Source organism: Rhinoderma darwinii, chromosome 4, assembly GCF_050947455.1.
Source record: "Rhinoderma darwinii isolate aRhiDar2 chromosome 4, aRhiDar2.hap1, whole genome shotgun sequence".
NCBI lineage: Eukaryota > Metazoa > Chordata > Amphibia > Anura > Rhinodermatidae > Rhinoderma > Rhinoderma darwinii.
The window spans coordinates 267610143-267629351 of record NC_134690.1 but is presented as its reverse complement, the minus strand read 5'-3'; the positions used below and the strand labels follow the sequence as shown (position 1 = coordinate 267629351).

At 43.8% G+C, this 19209-nt stretch overlaps 1 protein-coding gene across 3 annotated transcripts in view; it reads left to right on the top strand.

Annotated features, from left to right (window-relative positions):
* The window catches only part of AGT (angiotensinogen), a 50454-nt gene that overhangs the window by 7331 nt on the left and 23914 nt on the right, over positions 1 to 19209 (top strand). The window contains exon 1 of one of the 3 annotated variants that reach the window (XM_075862466.1): positions 620 to 702. The exons of the other annotated variants lie outside the window; for them this stretch is intronic. The gene's annotated coding sequence lies outside the window, so the exon portion shown is untranslated. Of the gene's footprint in view, positions 1 to 619; positions 703 to 19209 lie in introns of those variants that run through there. 3 annotated transcript variants of the gene reach the window in all.

Sequence of the window (19209 nt, the reverse complement as noted above, 5' to 3'; positions counted from 1 at the left end):
CAGGGGGAGCTATATGTGAGACACTATACAGTGGTGGGCTATATGTAAAGCACTATCTTTACGGGAGCTATTTTTTAGGGCACTTTCTATAGGGGTGGCTATATGTAGGACACTAATTACAGGGGTGGGTTACCTGTGGGGCACTAGCAACAGGGTGGCTATATGTAGGGCACTGTCTACAGAGGTGGACTATACGTGGAGCAAAACCAATAGGGGTAGCTATATGTAGGGCAGCACGGTGGCTCAGTGGTTAGCACTTGCAGCTCTGGAGTGCATATATGGGCACTATCTACAGGGGCTGTATCTACAGGGGCTTCTATGTAGGTCACTATCTACAGAGGCTCTATGGGGGTCACTATCTACAGGGGGCTATGGGGGCACTATCTACAGGGGGTACGGTGTGTGTGTGTGTGTGCGTGTGCGTGTGCGTGTGCGTGTGTGTGTGTGTGTGTGTGTGTGTGTGTGTGTGACAGTGTATGGTACTATTATAATCAGGGACACAGTGTATGGCGCTATTATACTTAGAGGTGCAAGAGGTGTTGAGAATTTTAACTTTGTTTATAGGTGCAGAAATTTTTTAAAACTGAGAAGCTGAAGATATCTGCATGGAAAACTGCAGAAATGGGTCATGGCTGCTAGAAATCCATCATAGATGTCTTGACCGGAGGGAGATGAAAAGTACTTGAATCTGAGACGTCACCGGTGAGTCACTTAATGTAGATGGTTATTCTGCCTCTAATCAGTAATGTAATCACTGTATGATCTGCAGCAAGATGATTATGATATGATTTTTTTTGTGAAACAGCATCTCCCAACATATCCTCCCCATTGTACGGGCCATGCTGGGAGCTGTAGTTTTACGCCGTACAAACCTATATGGCAGGGGTTGCACTAAATTGAGCTGTATTTGTTCTGGTGTTGTATATGTATATGTACTGATCTTGGTTCTGATGCTGTAAGTACTGAGCTTCGTTCTGGTGCTGTATATACATATGAGATTGGTTTTGGCGCTGTGTATATATGTAATGAGTTTGGTTCTGGTGCTGTATTCATGTACTGAGGTTGGTTTTGGTGCTGTATTTATGTACTGAGGTTTGTTCTGGTGCTGTATATATGTACTAAGCTTGGTTCTAGTGCTGTATTTATGTACAGAGGTTGGTTCTGGTGCTGTATATATGTATGGGCTTGGTTCTAGTGCTGTATTTATGTACTGAGCTTGGTTTTAGTGCTGTATTTATGTACTAAGCTTGGTTCTGGTGCTGTCTATATGTACTTAACTTGGTATTAGTGCTGTATTTATGTACTGATCTTGGTTGTGGTACTGTATTTATGTACTGAGCTTGGTCCTGGTACTGTATATATGTCAGAGCTTGGTTCTGGATCTGTAATTACATAGGATATATTTATAACAACATAATCGCAGGGCAGATGGAATTGTTCTCAATTCATTGTATATTTAATGGGAATCTGTGAGGTAGTTTTAACCCCTTGAACCGCCACCATGCGGTAATACATGACCTGACAATATTTCCAAACATTCCCTTGTATGTTTTTTTTCAGATGCAGCAAAATTCTTAAAATCCCCTTTTAAAACGGTGCACACTATATGCTAATTACTCATTAGAGGGTCATGGGACGGTGCCGCTATCCTGAAGAGTCACATAATCCTGCTTCCAAACCCACCTTTCCATATTTGTGTGACATCTCCCTGGCTGATACAACTTTCCCGGATGCACCTTTGCCTTGTGACACTATACACAAGGAGGGGCTGTGTGGCACTATACACAAAGGGGGGCTGTGTGGCACTATACACAAGGGAGAGCTGTGTGGCATGATACACAAGGGGGAGCATGTTTGGCACTATACACAAGGGGGAACTGCATGGCACTATTTACAAGGGGGAAGGCTGTGGCTCTATCTACAGGGGGCTGAGTGTGGCACAATCTACAGGGGTCTGTGTGTGGCACTTTCTACTAAGGGGGGCTGTGTGGCACTATATACAAGGGAGGGGGGCTGTGTGGCACTATATACAGTGGTAGCTGTATAGCGCTATATACAGTGGGGGCTTTATGGCAATATCTACAAGGGGACTGTATGGCACTATCTACAAGGGGGAGGTGGGGGCGCTATCTACAAATGGTGTGTCTATAGGTGGGGCTATATAGCACTGTCTACAGGGGGGCTGTATGTATCACTAATAAATAGGTTGAATAATAGTGGTCGCAGCACGGAACCCTGGGGTACACCACTTATAACCGCTTACCATTCAGAGTAGGAATCATTGACCACAACTCTCTGGATACACTCCTTGAGCTAATTTTCAATTCATTTGCAAACTCTAGTTTCTAAACCTATAGTCCTTAATTTACCCATTAGAGGTCTATGAGGGACAGTGTCAAATGCCTTTGCAAAGTCCAAAAACACTATATCCACAGCGGCCCCTCTGTCTAGGCTTCTACTCACCTCTTCATAAAAACAAATCAGATTGGTTTGACAACTTCTGTCCTTAGTAAAACTGTGCTCGCTGTCACTTATAATCCTATTTTTTGTCACCCACTCCAGTATATAGTCCCTCAGTAGCCCCTCAAACATTTTTCCCACGATGGAAACAGCTTCACCTCTCCTGGGAAGGCTTTCTACGAGATTTTGGAGTGTGTCTGTGAGATTTTTTGCCCATTTATCCAGAAGAGCATTTGTGAGGTCAGACACTGATGTTGGACAAGAGGGCCTGACTCGCAATCTTCATTCTACTTGATCCCAAACATGTTCAAACCGGTTGAGGTCAGGGCACTGTGCAGGCCAGTCAAGTTCTTTCTTGGTGTGTGAAAAACACTTGACACTCGCAAAGCACAGATGCAATAACGCAACGCACACTGACCAGATTTACCAGAAATTTGGCAGCAAACAGTTGTCCAGATGTCTTGGTATGCTGAAACATTAAGATTTCTCTTCACTGGAACAAAGGGGCCTAGGCCAACCCCTGAAAATCAACCCCATAGAATTATCACTCCTGCACTATACTTTACAGTTGGCACAATGCAGTCAGACAGGTAACTTTCTTCTGGCATTCGCCAAACCCAGACTCGTCCATCAGACTGCCAGATAGAGAAGTGTGATTCGTCACTCCACAGAACACATTTCCACTTCTCTAGAGTCCAGTGGCGGCATACTTTACACCACTCCATCCGACGCTTGGCATTGTGCTTTGTGATGTAAGGCTAGCATGCAACTGCTCGGCCATGGAAACCCATGCCATGAAGCTCCCAGCATACAGTTTTTGTTTGGATGTTAATGCCAGAGGAGGTTTGGAACTCTGCAGTTATTGCAGTTATTGAGACAGCAGAGCATTTACTACTTTTATACACTATGCCCCTCAGCACTCAGCCACCCGCTCTGTAACTTTGTGGTCTGTAACATCGAGACTGAGTTGCTGTGGTTCCGAAACGCTCCCACTTTGTAATAATACCACTCACAGTTGATCATGATGGTGGAACAGGAATGCTTGAATTTGCACTGGCCCTCATTAAATTGCCAGCACAAATCAGACTTACTATCTGCCCCTTAACTTCTCGACTGCCTCGGTCTGACTGCCCAGGTTGGCCGGCTGTTAAAGTAGTATATTGTGCCCATCCAGACACTTTGTCTTATGACCACATAAAATAACCTGGCAGTGCATGAAATGCACAGGGGCTATAAGCTCAACTATTGCCCGATCATATCTTCGAGATCCCATCTAATATTATGACAAACAGCCCTTCTCTGTCTAAACTGCTCATCGTACCTGAGCCAGGTATAACTCCCATATAATCAGTGGCTTTTCCCGATACCTAGAGCCAAATTGTAAATGTTTGAGGTATCAGATTATATCTCTGTTTCTCTTTCTCCTATTTATTTACATCCCGGTTCCCTTTATCAAGATTAAACTTTTCTCAGGGAAGTAGCGAAAATAGCTAGGTATATTCGTCCTTCCAAATCTTTTCTTTTACGTCTTGCTTCAAATGAACACCCAAAGGGTCCTCGAAGTAGAGGAAGACCCCACCTTTGGCCCTATCATCTAAACGGACCCCGTAAACCACATTTTCATTGTCTGTCTGCCGAAATGGCGACCTCTGACTCCCAAAACTGCCACTTCCTGCCAACCACTGGAGGAGCAAGGAGCACCCACAGCACTAATCCAGGACAGACGACGGACCACCCATCCACTCAGTTATATCGCTATGGGAAAATAACTCTGTGATGCTACTCAATGGTTCCCGTAACCCCCTCCGCAGTGGATGTACCTGCACAAACTCTCCCTGTTGCCACAAGAGGCCCTACCACTAACCCACCCTCTAACATTTGGGACTTAAATATAGCCGGTAAAGAACCAGAAAGGGACATGTACTTACCAGGCTGCATAGGTGCTGTTTCCCCACCAGCCTGAGGAACTTGATCCACTTAACGTTCTTCTTCTCCGGATTCGTCATCGCATATGCCAACCTTTGCGCAGAGGACTCTTTATGCAGAACATCCAAAGCAGGCTGGATAACTCTGCCTCCACTCCACCATGACAGGGGTCTAACGATGGGGGACAGGGCCCCAAGCTCCGTACATCTGGGGCATCTGGGAAGGCAGAGGCAGCAGGACGTCGTCCGATTGCAGAACGTTGATGGCTGCTCTCTCTTGGTAGTCCCTAGATGGCTGGCAGGCCACCAGGGAGGCCTGCCATAACCGCAATAACTGGGAGAATGTAGGAAGGAGGGGGTGATGAGTTCCATCTGGCTCTTAAGCCTATTTTGGCCATTGTCGCTGGCAGCAGCTCAATCCTACTCCAGGAGGTCACCAACACCATTGCCAGGCAAAGGTAGAGGATTGCATAAACCTACACACACTCTGTGACTGGCCACCACTGTGCTACACCAGAGAACTCAGAATAAGGATTATATACTTCCAATTTCTCACACATTAACTGCACCACCCTCTCACTTTCCTACAAATTTTGTCATGCCATCCTTTACCCCCGATTTTCAGCCTGGTTCCGGACACACACACACACACACACACACACACACACATACACATGCATGCCCCTCTTGACTTGGCTGCAGCGTGATATCAAAAAGTCAAGTTAAATAGTCAAGTTCAAGTCTCTTGCCGCAGTGTATTTAATGCGCTAAAGTCACGTTAAAGATAGCTACATCTGTACACACACACACAAACACACAAACACACACACACACACACACATACACACACACACACATGCATTGAGAAGTTAAATTGGTGAAGTCGTTCATTCTGTGGAATAACAAGTGACAATTATAGTGCATTCCCTTCTGAAATACTGGGGAAAATGGGTCGTTCCAGACATTGTTCTGATGAAAAACGTACTAGAGAGAAAAAACATAGAGAAGTGCAGCAAATTATAGGCTGCTTAGCTAAAATGATCCCAAATGCCTTGAAGTGGCAACCAAAACCTGAAAGACACGGAAGGAAGCGGGGAACTACTGTTTGAATGGATCGAAGAATAGCCAAAATAGCAAAAGCTCAGCCAATGATTACCTCCAGAAAGATCAAAGAAGATCTGAATTTACCAGTGAGTACTGCTACAATCAGAAGATGATTAAGTGAAGCAAAGTTACCAGCAAGAACTCCCCGCAAAGTCCCGTTGTTGAAAAAAAGACATGTCCTGAATAGGTTAAAATTTGCCAAGGAACACATTGACTGGCCCAAAGACAAATGGTGCAACATTTTGTGGACTGATGGAAGAAAAATTGTTCTTTTTGGGTCTAGTCGCTGTAGACAGTATGTCAGACGACCTCCGAGGAATGAATTCAAGCCACAGTACACTGTGAAGACAGTAAAGCATGGTGATGCAAATATAATTATATGGGGATGATTCTAATACCATGTTGTTGGTGCCTATTTTTCTCATACAAGGGATCATGGATCAGTTTGGATATATCAAATGACTTGAGGAGATCATGTTGCCCTATGCCGAAGAAGAAATGCCCTTGAAATGGGTGTTTCAACATGATAATGACCCAAAACACACCTGTAAGCGAACAGGTTGGTAACAGAAAACAGGATTAAGGTAATGGAGTGGCTAGCCCAATCCCCTGACCTCAATCCCATAGAGAACTTGTAGGGTGACATAAAAAAATGCAGTTTATCAGGAAAATCCCAAAAATGCTGAAGAACTGTGGGATGTCGTCCAATCTTCTGGAATACCTGTTCAGAGGTGCCAGAAGTTGGTCAACTCCATGCAACACAGATGTCAAGCAGTCCTCAGAAACAATGGTTATGCTACTAAATATTAGTTCAGTAAAATGAAATCTGAATTTTTTTTCAGTTTATACATTACATTTTTTAGTTTTTTCTGAAAAATGCTGGCACTGCTATTATTTTAGGGTTTCCGTTTTTTTTTTTTCCGAAACAATAGTGCAGTCGACTGCGCTATTGATTCCATGAAAAAAACCTGAAACCTTACGGAACGTAGAGAGACAAAAACCATTTGCAACGGAAGCATTACCATTGAAATCAATGGTAATGCAAACTGAAACTATGATTTCCGTTTCCCTTTCTGTTGATGGGTTCCTCTGACGAAAAAAAGGTCAGGCCAAACCAATCAATGGAAACCAAATGCTGATGTGAACACTCCCTAACTGCAGTCAATTCAGAAGGCGGTGTGCAGAGAAATGCACGTCAAGGAGCGTTGCAAGCCCCAAAGCATATGTCCCCTCTCACACAAAAAAATTATCTATATACATATACAGTTATTAAATCATACCACTATACCAGATGAAATATTACCTGCATACTGTTACTGAATAGAACTCACTATTATAAGAGCAATTTTGCCAATAATAAAACATTATACGGTCCATGTACTACTGCCACATCATAACCAGTGACTGAATAATACCCCATACTGTTACTGAATAATACCTCCACACCATAACCACATAGTGACTGAATAATACCCCCATACTGTTACTGAATAAAAACCACTATACAAATACCAATATTACCACCATATAGTGACCATAAAGTGGTAGATGACAGTTATACATAGGAGTCCTGCAGACAATATAAGTGATTACAGATCATTTATATCCAGTGACTCACAGGTGATGTTTTCTCTGATTAGAGTCGTTCACTTTCCCTTTTTTCTCCATCCGGCCCAGACCACTGGGACGACTTATTCCAGCCATGACTCATCTGTGCAGAATTTGACACACAGACACGTTGGTTTCTCGCTTTTCCTGCACCCTCCACACCTATACCCCATCCTCTAAAACTCATAATCCACAGATCACCTATATGGTAATAATGATCCCTTAGTGCTCGACACCATAAAAGTGCCACATTAACTATGCCCCCTTTGTGCCCCCACAGTAATAATGCCCCTTTGTGCTCCCTGTAGATAGCACCACACACAGCCCGCTGTAGATAGCATCACACACAGCCTCCCTGTAGATAGTGCCACACACAGCCCCCTGTAGATATCGCAACAGTCCTCCCCCTTATATATAGTGCCACAAGCCCCCTAGAAGATAGTGCCACACAGCGACCTCTTGGAGATAGTGCCACACTGCCACCCTCTTGAAGGTAGTGCTGCACTGCCCCCTCTTGAAGATAGTGCCACACAGCCCCCCCTTGTAGATAGTGCCACACAGCTCCCTTCCATTGTATATAGTGCTACATAGCAATCCCCCCTTTTATATTGCCACACAGCCCCCCCCTCCAAAAAAAAAACATTGTACTTACCTTGCCCCGTTCCAGTGACGGACGGAGCACTGCTCAGCCTCCGGGCGGGACACTTTCGCAGACCAGCATAATGCAGTGACGTCATCATGCCAGCGCCTTATAGGCTGCAGGCCTAATGTGGCCTGCAGCCTATAGTATTCATTTGTATCCTCGTCCTGAGGACACAGATACAAGTGAATGTGGCTGTCGCTAGCACCGGGGGCCCCTCCGGTCCTAGCAACGCCACCAGGCATGAGGGGGCCAGTGCCACCCTGCCCATAAATGTGCAGCAGAATGGGGGACTTGGGCAATTGCCCAGTTGGCCCGCCCCCTTGTCCCCGTAACACCAGTCATGGATGTTCAATTTTGTATTAATTGCTTAGACCCAATGGCGGATCATCAGCGTTTTGGGCGGCCGCCCAAGACTCCCAGGGAGCCCATGGCCGCCCCAAGTAAAATGTGTTTTTGCTGCAATCGCGGAAAAAAACGTGACAAAACAGCATTGTGTAAGTCCTGTAAAGGACGTGCATACATAAAGATCACATGACATTATGTCTGCAGTTCTTGTTACTGATTAGAGACCTGCTGGTCACATGACCACAGGTCTTACAACAGCATCAAGAGAGAAGACCGTGAGGTGAGGTGAGCTGCTAGGTAAGTATAAGGGGATCAAGGATTTGTTTAAGGGGTCTGGGGTCTGTCTTTAGGGGGTCTGTATGGAGGGGGTCTGCATTTAGGTGGTTTGGTCTGGGGTCTGTTTTAGTTTAAGGGGTCTGTATTTAGGGGGTCTGTATTAGTTTAAGGGGTCTGTATTTAGGAGGCCTGGCGGTCTGTATTTAGAAGGGCTGGAATTAGGGGGGTGTGTATTTAAGGGGTCTGCATTAGTTTAGTGGGTCTGGTCTGAGGTCTGTATTCAAGGGGTCTGTTCTGGGATCTGTATTTAGGAGGTCTGGGGTTTGTAATAGCTTAAGGGGTCTGTATTCGTTTAAGGGGTCTGTATTTAGGGGGTATGGTCTGGGGTCTGTTTTCAAGGGATCTGGTCTGGGGTCTGATTTAGGAGGTCTGGGGTTTGTATTAGCTTAACCCCTTCAGGACCAAGCTCATTTAGGCCTTCAGGACCAGACCCATTTTTTCAAATCTGACATATTTCACTTTATGTGGTAATAACTCCGGAACGCTTTTACCTATCAAAGCGATTCTGAGATTATTTTCTCGTGACACATTGGACTTTATGATAGTGGAAAAATGTGGTCGATAAATTCAATATTTACCAGTGAAAAACACCAAAATGTTGTGAAAAATTGCAAAAATTAGCATTTTTCTAAATGTAAATGTATCTGCTTGTAAGACAGGCAGTTATACCACACAAAATTGTTGCTAATTAACATCCCCCATATGTCTACTTTAGATTGGCATCGTTTTTTGAACGTCCTTTTATTTTTCTATGACGTCACAAGGCTTAGAACTTTAGCAGCAATTTCTCACATTTTCAAGAAAATTTCAAAAGGATATTTTTACAGGGGCCAGTTCAGTTGTGAAGCGGCTTTTAGGGCCTTATATATTAGAAACCGCCAAAAAGTCACCCCATTTTAAAATCTTCACCCCTCAAAGTATTCAAAACAGCATTTAGAAAGTTTCTTAACCCTTTAAACGTTTCACAGGAATTAAAGCAAAGTTTTTTTGCAGAAATTCATTTTTAATCTATTTTTTTTGTAACACAGAAGTTTTTACCAGAGAAACGCAACTCAATACTTATTGCCCAGATTCTGCAGTTTTTAGAAATATCCCACATGTGGCCCTAGTGCGGTAATGGACTGAAGCACCGGCCTCAGAAGCAAAGCAGCACCTAGTGGATTTTGGGCCTCCTTTTTATTAGAAAATATTTTAGGCACCATGTCAGGTTTCAAGGGCTCTTTCGGTGCCAAAACAGTGGAAATCCACCAAAAGTGACCCCATTTGGGAAACTACACCCCTTGAGGAAATTATCTAGGGGTATAGTGAGCATTTTGACCCCGCAGGTTTTTTGCAGAAATTATTGGAAGTAGGCCGTGAAAATAAAAATCGTCATTCTTTCAAAGATAATGTAGGTTTAGCTAATTTTTTCTAATTTCCACGAGGACTAAAGGAGAAAAAGCTTTTGTAAAGCAATTTCTCCCGAGTAAAACAATACCCCACATGTGGTTATAAACAGATGTTTGGACACACAGCGGAGCTTAGAAGGGAAAGAGCGCTATTTGGCTTTTGGAGCTCAAATTTAGCAGGAATGGTGTGCAGGCCATGTCGCATTTGCAAAGCCCCTGAGGTACCAAAACAGTGAAAATGCCAAAAAAGTGACTCCATTGAGAAAACTACACCCCTTGAGGAATCCATCTAGGAGTGTAGTGAGCATTTTGCCCCCACAGGTGTTTCATAGATTTTATTGGAATTGGGCAGTGAAAATAAAAAAATTCCTTTTTCTTCAATAAGACGTAGCTTTAGCTCCAAATTTTTAATTTTCTTAACAAATAAAGGAAAAAAAGAACCCCAACGTTTGTAAAGCAACTTCTCTGGAGTACGGCAATACCCCACACGTGGTCGTAGAAGGGAAGCAGCGCCATTTGCTTTTGGTGTACAGATTTTGCTGCATTTGGTTTCTGGGCGCTATGTTGCATTTGCAAAGTCCCTGTGGGACCAAAATAGTGGATCCCCCCAGAAGTGACCCCATTTTGGAAACAACACCCTCAAGGTATTCACCTAGGGGTGTAGTGAGCATGTTAACCCCACAGGTATTTTGCAGAAATGCGTGTGCACACAATGTGGGAGAATGAAAATGGGAATTTTTCCTTAGATACGCCAATATGTGGTGCCCAGCTTGTGCCACCATAACAAGACAGCTCTCAATTATTATGCAGTGTTTCCCTGTTTTAGAATCACCCTACATATGGCCCTAATCTTTTTGCCTGGACATTCGACAGGGCTCAGGAGTGAAAGAGTACCATGTAAAATTGAGGCCTAATTTGGCGACATATAAAGTATTGGTTCACAATTGCAGAGGCTTTGATGTGAAATAATAAAAAAAAACCCTGAGAAGTGACCACATTTTGGAAACTGCACCCCTCAAGGCATTTATTAAGAGGTGTAGTGAGCATTTTCACCCCACGTGTCTTTTCCATAAATGATTGCGCTGCGGAAGGTACAAATTAAAATTTTTCCCTAGATATGCCAATTCAGTGTCAAATATGTCGTGCCCAGCTTGTGCCACTGGGGACACACACCCAAAAATTGTTAAAAGGGTTTTCCCGGGTATGGTGATGCCATATATGTGGAAGTAAACTGCTGTTTGGGCACACTGTAGGGCTCAGATGGGTGGGAGCGCCATTTGGGTTTTGGAGCGTGGAATTTGCTTGGTAATAGTTTTGTTTGGAGTATCACTGTTGTTTCCGTTTATAATGTGGGGCATATCTGAGCTGGGCAGAGTACATCAGGGGTATAGTCAGGTGGTATAATAATAAGGTAAAAAAAATAATAAAATGATCCATAGATGTGTGTTACGCTGTGATCGATCCTTTCTGTACAGACCGGTGTCGCACTGATAAATGTCCTTCCTTATCCCCCTTTTGGTCCACACTCCGCACCTTTGCAGTTTGGGGAATTTTGCCGGGAAAGTGTTGTCCTGGTATAATACGGGCACCATCGCTTCCAGCAGATATGTTTGGACCCTCCCCTTCCTGGTTCCCTAATTTTAGTGCCTTGATACATCGCCTTTTGAAACAGAAGAAACGTTCCTGTAAAGGATCTGCCAGGCACAGCTTCGGGGTTAACGCCCATAGGTAATCAGTCTTCACCTGAGTCTATGTCTCTGAGACTGACTCCAGCTTCCACCACTCAGGCTGGCAGGCTTAGGAGTGGGAGAGCCTATCGCAGCCTGGCCAGACTCAGCTAGCTCCCGCCCTCTGTCTATTTATACCTGCCTTTCCTTTTCCTCCTTTGCTTGTGATTCTTCTCGTGTGGTTTCCTGGCCCAGCTACAGCTTCTGACTATTTGATCCTGCTCCATATTGACCCCGGCTTACTGGCTACTCTCCTGCTCTGCGTTTGGTGCCTCGTGCACTCCTGGTTTGACTCGGCTGGTTCACCTCTCTTGTTGCTCACGGTGTTGCCGTGGGCAACTGCCCCATTTCCCTTGGCTTTGTGTACCCTTGTCTGTTTGTCTCGTGCACTTGCTGAGTGTGGGGACCGCCGCCCAGTTGTACCCCGTCGCCTAGGGCGGGTCGTTGCAGGTAGGGACAGAGTGGCGGGTAGATTAGGGCTCACTTGTCCGTTTCCCTACCCCTATCATTACAGTTCCCCTCGGGCCTTCACAACTGGATAATTTTCTTTCCTGAATTATTGGAGCCTTAACTTATTTTATTTTTTCATAGACGTAGTGGTATGAGGGCTCTTTTTTTACGGGACGAGCTGTAGCTTTTATTGGTACATATTGGGGTACATGCGACTTTTTGATCACTTGTTATCCTTTTTTTGGGAGGCAAGGTGACAAAAAAAGAAAGAAATTCTGCCATAGTTTTTAGTTGTTTTTTTTTATACAGCGTCCACCATGCGTTATAAACTACATGTTACCTTTATTCTGCGGGTCAGTACGATTCCGGCGATACCAAATTTATAGAACTTTTTTAGAACTTTTTGCACAATAAAATTACTTTTGGAAAGAGAATGTATTTTTTCTGTCGCCAAGTTGTGAGAGCCATAACTTTTACATTTTTTCATCGATGGAGCTGTGTGACGGCTTGTTTTTTGCAAGACGAGGTATAGATTTTATCGGTACCATTTTTGGATACATGCGACTTTTTGATCACTTTTTATTTAAATCTTTGGAAGACAGTGACCAAAAAAACAGTAATTATGGCAGTGTTTTTGAGGGTTTTTGTTTTACGGCGTTCACTGCGCTGGATAAATAACATAATATTTTTATAGTTCAGGTCGTTACGGTCGCACGCTACCAAATATGTATGGCTTTATTATTTTTTTCTATAATAAATGACTTGATAAGTGAAAAAGGGCGATTGTGTTTTATTTTATTACTTGAAACTTTTATTGTATGTTTTACAACTTTTATTTTTACTTTTTTTACACTTTTCTTTAGTCCCACTAGGGGACTTGAAAGTCCAACTGTTTGTTTGATGTTCTAATACATTGCACTACCTATGTAGTGCAATGTATTGGAACTGTCAGTTGTTCACTGACAGCAAGCCGATCAGGCTCCGCCTCTGGGCGGGGCCTAATCAGCTTACATAATGGCAGACAGGAGTCCATTGTTAGGGCTCCTGTTGCCATAGTAACAGTCGCCAGCCTTGCCATCGCATGGCAAGACTGCCGATTTTCTACAAACCTCTAGGATGCATCGATCACAATGGATCGCTGCATCGAAGGGGTTAATGCCAGGAATCGGAGCTAGCTCCGGTTCCTGGCGATAGATCGGGGTGTCCGCTGTAACATACAGTGGACACCCACTGCTGATGACGCCGGCTCAGCTTCTGAGCCGGAAGCTGAGGCGGCGCCATCTTGCCGATGGTACCGGAAGCCTCCTGGGCCCCGCCGACGACGGGGCATAGGAGCATTCCGTTACAGGCTGATCGGGAGGTAAGCATTAGCCCTCCGATCGCCTTTGCAGCCACCGGCAACCCAGCGATCACGTTGCTGGGGTGCCGGTGGCTATAAACTCCTCACATGCTGCGATCTCTATTGAACGCAGCATGTGAGGGGTTAATCGGTCGGATCGGAGGCTAGCTCCGGTCCTGGCCGATACCTCAGGGTGCCAGCTGTAACATACAGCTGTTACCCGTCGGTGATGTCGCTGGCTCAGCTCCTGAGTCAGCTTCATCTCCATGACGTACAGTAACGTCAAAATGCGGTAAGACACCGGTTTTAATGACGTTAATGTACGTGATCCGGCGGGAAGGGGTTAAGGGGTCTGTATTTGTTTAAGGGGTCTGGGGTCTGCATTTAGGAGGTCTGGTCTGGAGTATGTTAGTTTAAGGGGTTTGTATTTAGGGGGGTCTGGTATGGGGTCTGTTAGTTTTTTGGGGTCTGTATTTATGGGGTCTGGGGTTTTGTATTAGTTGAAGGGGTCTGGAGTCTGTATTTAGGGGTCTGGTCTGGGGTCTGTATTTAGGGGTGTTATCTGGGGGTCTGTATTTAGGAGGTCTGGGTTTGTATATTTAGGGGGTCTTATCTAGTGTCTGTATTTAGGGGGTCTGGTCTGGGGTCTGTATTTAGGAGGTCTAGGGTCTGTATATTTATGGGGTCTTGTCTAGGGTCTATATTTAGGGGTCTGTATATTTAGGGGGTCTGGTCTGGGGCCTGTATTTAGGAGGTCTGGGGTCTGTATATTTAGGGGCTCTGGTTTGGGCTCTGTATTAGTTTATGGGGGTTTGTATTCAGGGGGTCTGGGTTCTGTATTAGTTTAGAGAGTCAGGTATGGGGTCTGTATTAGTTTATGTGGTCTGTATTTAGGGGGTCTGGTCCGGGGTCTGCACTAGTTTAGGGGGTCTGGTCTTGGGTATGTATTAGTTTAGGGAGTCAGGTCTGGGGTCATTAGTTTTGGGGGTCAGGTCTGGGGTCTGTATTTAGGGGTCTGGTCTGAGGTCTGTATTAGTTTATGGGGTCTGTATTAGTCTAGTGAGGTCAGGTCTGGGGGTCTGTATTTAGGGGTCTGGTCCTAGGTCTGTATTTAGGGTGCTTGTTCTGGGGTCTGTATTTGTTTAGGGTGCTTGTTCTGGGGTCTGTATTTGCTTAGGGGGGTCTGGTCTGGGGACGGCAACAGTTTAGAAGGTCTGGGGTCTGTATGCATTTTAATTCATTAGTCTGAGTAAAAGGGGTTGTCCGGGCACATCGATAGGTCATCAGTATGAAAAACCGGTCCTTGCCCGGGCAACACCTTTAATTTATGGTCCTGGGCCTTGGTGCCTGAACTTTTGTGTTTCTATAGAGGCTGGAAATAGCTGCAGACGTGAGGAGCAAAGATGCCTCATCAGGAAAAGTCGCCATACTGGCTTGTGTCAGATGGAAAAGAAAAGAGAACGACTCCCATCAGTGAAGATGTCACTTGTTAGTCACTGAATCTATAGAGAATCTGTCCAGTCTCCTAACATGTCTATTGTAGGAAATCCTTGTACTCCACATAAAGTCTTTGTGTACCCAGGGCTAATAGACATATGCATGTTACCAATCCCATTGTCAGGAGGATGCGTCCCTACACAGTGTTATACTGTCAGCGATAGTTGAAGACTGTCAGTATGTAGGGTCACAGCCCTTGACAAGAGGAATCGTAACACCCATTTGTCAATGCTCGGACAAAAAGGTTGTGTTCAATATAGACACAGCAGAGCAGTGGTGGAGAAGGGGGACCCAAGTTTGTGGAACAGACCAGGGCCTATGGTCTGCTTAAACCGCCACTGCTCAGACCTTATAGAAGTTCCTGTCCACAACATAGAGAGTGATTTACCAGCTTCAGCAGTTCTCTCTGACTTCTATATGTAAGGACTTATTTGCTTTATTTGTATTAGTTATCTACTTCATTTCCTCTTATTTTGGGTTACATTTTGGGGGCTTTGAAACCAATTACTAGTTGTCCATAAAATTATACTCTCAAGTTACAATATTTTCATTTTGCATTGGTCTTCTCTGAACAAATTAATATTTTAACTTGAGGGAACACTGTTTTCATTAGACCTACAATGCTCTAAAACAATTATTTTTTTATAAACTATATCATTTCAGTTTAAAATTTTCAAACAACGTGAATTTCTCGAATATAATTGCCGCTCAACCTGAAATAAGTTATCTGTATGAGGCACTTAGGTCTTTTACATTAGTAGTGCACCCTTGCTGCAATACATTGTTTCTTAGATGGTTAGTTTGTCATAGTTTATTCATTATCTAAAACACACAAAACTTACGTAAACTGGATTCAGCAGGACAATTATTTACTTTACAGCGGATGTGCCACAAACAAATTCAAGTCATGATTCCCAGAAGGATATTTAATCATTGCATCATTTCACATCATCCATACCCCATCTTTTAGTCATTACTCCCAGCATGCTTACATTGCAGAAACACCTATATTTACCCATGAACATAGCACATATTACAGATCACATTTTTATTAGACACATTACCCACAACCATTTGGCCCAACTTGATCATTGTTTCTCATGGCCAAAATAAGGAAAAAAAAATGTCCTCTAGTTAGGAAACCTAAAAGATAACACAGCTACACAACGTTGACCATCCTTTTGTGCTAATGGGTGTCAGCATCAAACAAGGCATAAAAAGGTGGGTAAACAAAACTGGCAATTTTTTTCTATAGAACGTTCAGCAAATAATTTTCAATGGTGAGCGTTGTGCCGCTTCGTTTATGATTGGCTTTCCTCGGAGCGGTATACGGGCTCAATAGAAAGTTTTTTTTTAGGCTGACCATTGTTTGTTCGGCTTTCCTCGGAAAGCCGATCAGAATCTAAGCAGCACGTCGCCCACCCAACGCTTCTGCCGCTTTGTTTTAGTGATCGGTGGGGGTCTCAGTGCTCGGACCCCAACCGATCAAAACTTCAGACATGTCACTATGACATGTCAAAAGTTTTTTGAAAGTTTAGTTAACCTTTAACGCTTGCAATAAGTCACAGATGTGACATTTCATTTATATGGTGACATTTGTGTAACATTTAAGATACAGTGTGAGCATACTAAAAAGTAGAACATACAACACATTTACATACAGTCATGAGAAAACGTATGTGAAATTCGAACACAAAGTACAGTTAAATTCTATGTTTTTATTTTTCAGGACCTAAATAACATTTGCGTGGTTCTCACCGAATTCTGTAAACAACTTTAGTGACATAACAGATAACAATATGTAGTCATTTTTTCATAAAAGTAAACTAGCATTCAGAAACTAGATGGGGAAAACTAAGTACACCCTTCCTACTTCCACAATCGTTGAGCGTAAATAGCAGCCAATTGTTACTGATCCAATGCACAAAATGAAATACTCAAGAAGTGTGACTACATCTGTGAGGCTGGGTTCACACACTGTGTTTACTAGTGTTTTCGGTGACATATATCACTGAATTATTTGCACGTTTTTCCACCACAAATGCTGCCGCCAGATGTTACATTTTAGTATTTGGTCAAATAAAAGAAAGCTAAAATACTCAGTGTTTTGGTTTATGGCGTATTTGCCTTAAAAAAACTGCAACCGCATCAGAAAACGCACCAATTCGTGGTAAAACCGCAAGTGTTTTTTTACTGCACCTCAACCCCACTGTCTGAATGGACCCTTAGGGATAAGTCTAAGATCAGATCGTGTAACCACTTTACAATGAGTAGTGTGGAAACTGACTTTTCGAGAGCAATTTTTCCAAAGCTGGTTTGCTGACACCATACGACCATTACAGATGTTGTAAAGTGCCAGAAAACCGTTAACACTCCCAAAATGACTTTTTAAGAAAAAATGAAATTAGAGCCCTCTAAGGTATTAATTTAATGACATTTAAAAGATTTGAAAATATGCAGAGCAAAATATCTGCAGCTTGAGGATTACATTTGTAAAATCTCATCTACTTGCCTTGTACTGTAATTCGCTGCAGACTCTTTCTGCACAAATATGCAGGTAAAATCTGCAGGGCTTATTTAGACGAACGTGATATATGTCCGTGCAACGCGCATGATTTTCACGCGCCTCGCACGGACTTATGTTAGTCTATGGGGCCGTACAGACTGTCCGTGAGTTTCACGCAGCGTGTGTCCGCTGCGTAAAACTCACGACATGTCCTATATTCGTGCGTTTTTCGCGCATCACGCATCCATTGAAGTCAATGGGTGCGTGAAAATCGCGGGCAGCACACGGAAGCACTTCCGTGTGTCGTGCGTGATTCGCGCAACAGCAGTAAAAACTGAATGTAAACAGAAAAGCACCACGTGCTTTTCTGTTTACAAACAGAGTGTCATAATGATGGCGGCTGCGCGAAAATCACGCAGCCACGCATCATATGCTGCTGACATACGGAGCTGTTATGTACCTTTTGCGCGTGCAAAACGCCATGTTTTTTGCGCGCACAAAACACACACGCTCGTGGGAATCCAGCCTAAGGCTGGGGCTACATGGTGACTTTGGCCGCGACATAGGTTGCACGGCTGAAATGTGGACATAGCAAACTCTTTGGGTGTGCGACCTGTTACAAATAAAGATTATTATTATCTCTGTCTGTCTGTCTGTCTTATATATATATTGGAATATAGTATAGTTTTAGGCTGGGGCTACACGATGACTTTAGCCATGACACAGGTCGCATGGCAAAAATTTATTTGTCCAGTAGCATACAACGCAAGTGAAATTACAGCGATGTGACCACATTGACAGTACTTGCAATGTATGCTACGGAATATAGCAATCTTTTGCCTTGCAACTTCTTTGCGGCCAAAGTCGCTGTGTAGCCCCAGCCTAAAACTGTACTATGCTCAGGGGCGTTGCTAGGGTCTTAAAAGATCAGGGGCACAACCCCCAAGTCATAAATTTACCCCACCCCAGAGAAATAAATAAATTTTTTACATATATATCGGAGATAGCATATCTATAAGACGAAGGCTCCTATATTTACACCGCTGGATAGAATTGGATGCATTGTCTCAGCATGTAGTATAATACTTGATAGGCTTAGATACATGGCCCCAGCAGACAGTATCATACATGATAGACTTAGATACATGGCCCCAGCAGACAGTATCACACATGATAGACTTAGGGCTCATTCAGACAAGCGTGATTCTCGTCCATTTGCTATGCATTGAAACAACGCACAGCACATGGCTAATTAATTTCAATGGGGCTATTCACACATGCATGAGTTTTCACACAGCGAGTGTCCATTGCGTGAAACTCACTGCATGTCCTATATTGGTGCGTTTTCACGCACCAAGTCGCCCATTGAAGTCAATGAGTGCGTGAAAACCACTGACAGCACTTGGACGCACATCTGTGTGCTGTCCGTGTTACACGCGTCAATTACATTGAAAAAAAAGAAGTGCTTGCAAGTGAAAAACACATGCCACACGCAAAGCACACCGATGCAAAACAATGCACATGGACAGATTTACGTGCGTTTTCTTACCCGCGTATATATGTCACGATCATCTTAATATAGCCTTAGATACAGGGCCCCAGCAATAACTATCCTTGTACTAACCCTCAGGGGCAAATGTGGCATTTCTGGAACCCCAAGCAAAGTTATGTCTCGGGGCTCTAATCAAAGACACCTGTAGAGAGTGCTCCACACAATGCCCCCTGTATATAGTTGTAAAAGAGAAAAGACACAGCGCACATAGCGCATGAACCTGTAAAATAATTGTATGGTAATATGAAAGGTGGTCAATTATGCTGACCTGATTCGGTTGTGCTAGGAACGCAACATCCAAAACAGTGTGGTCCAATGTACACTAATGG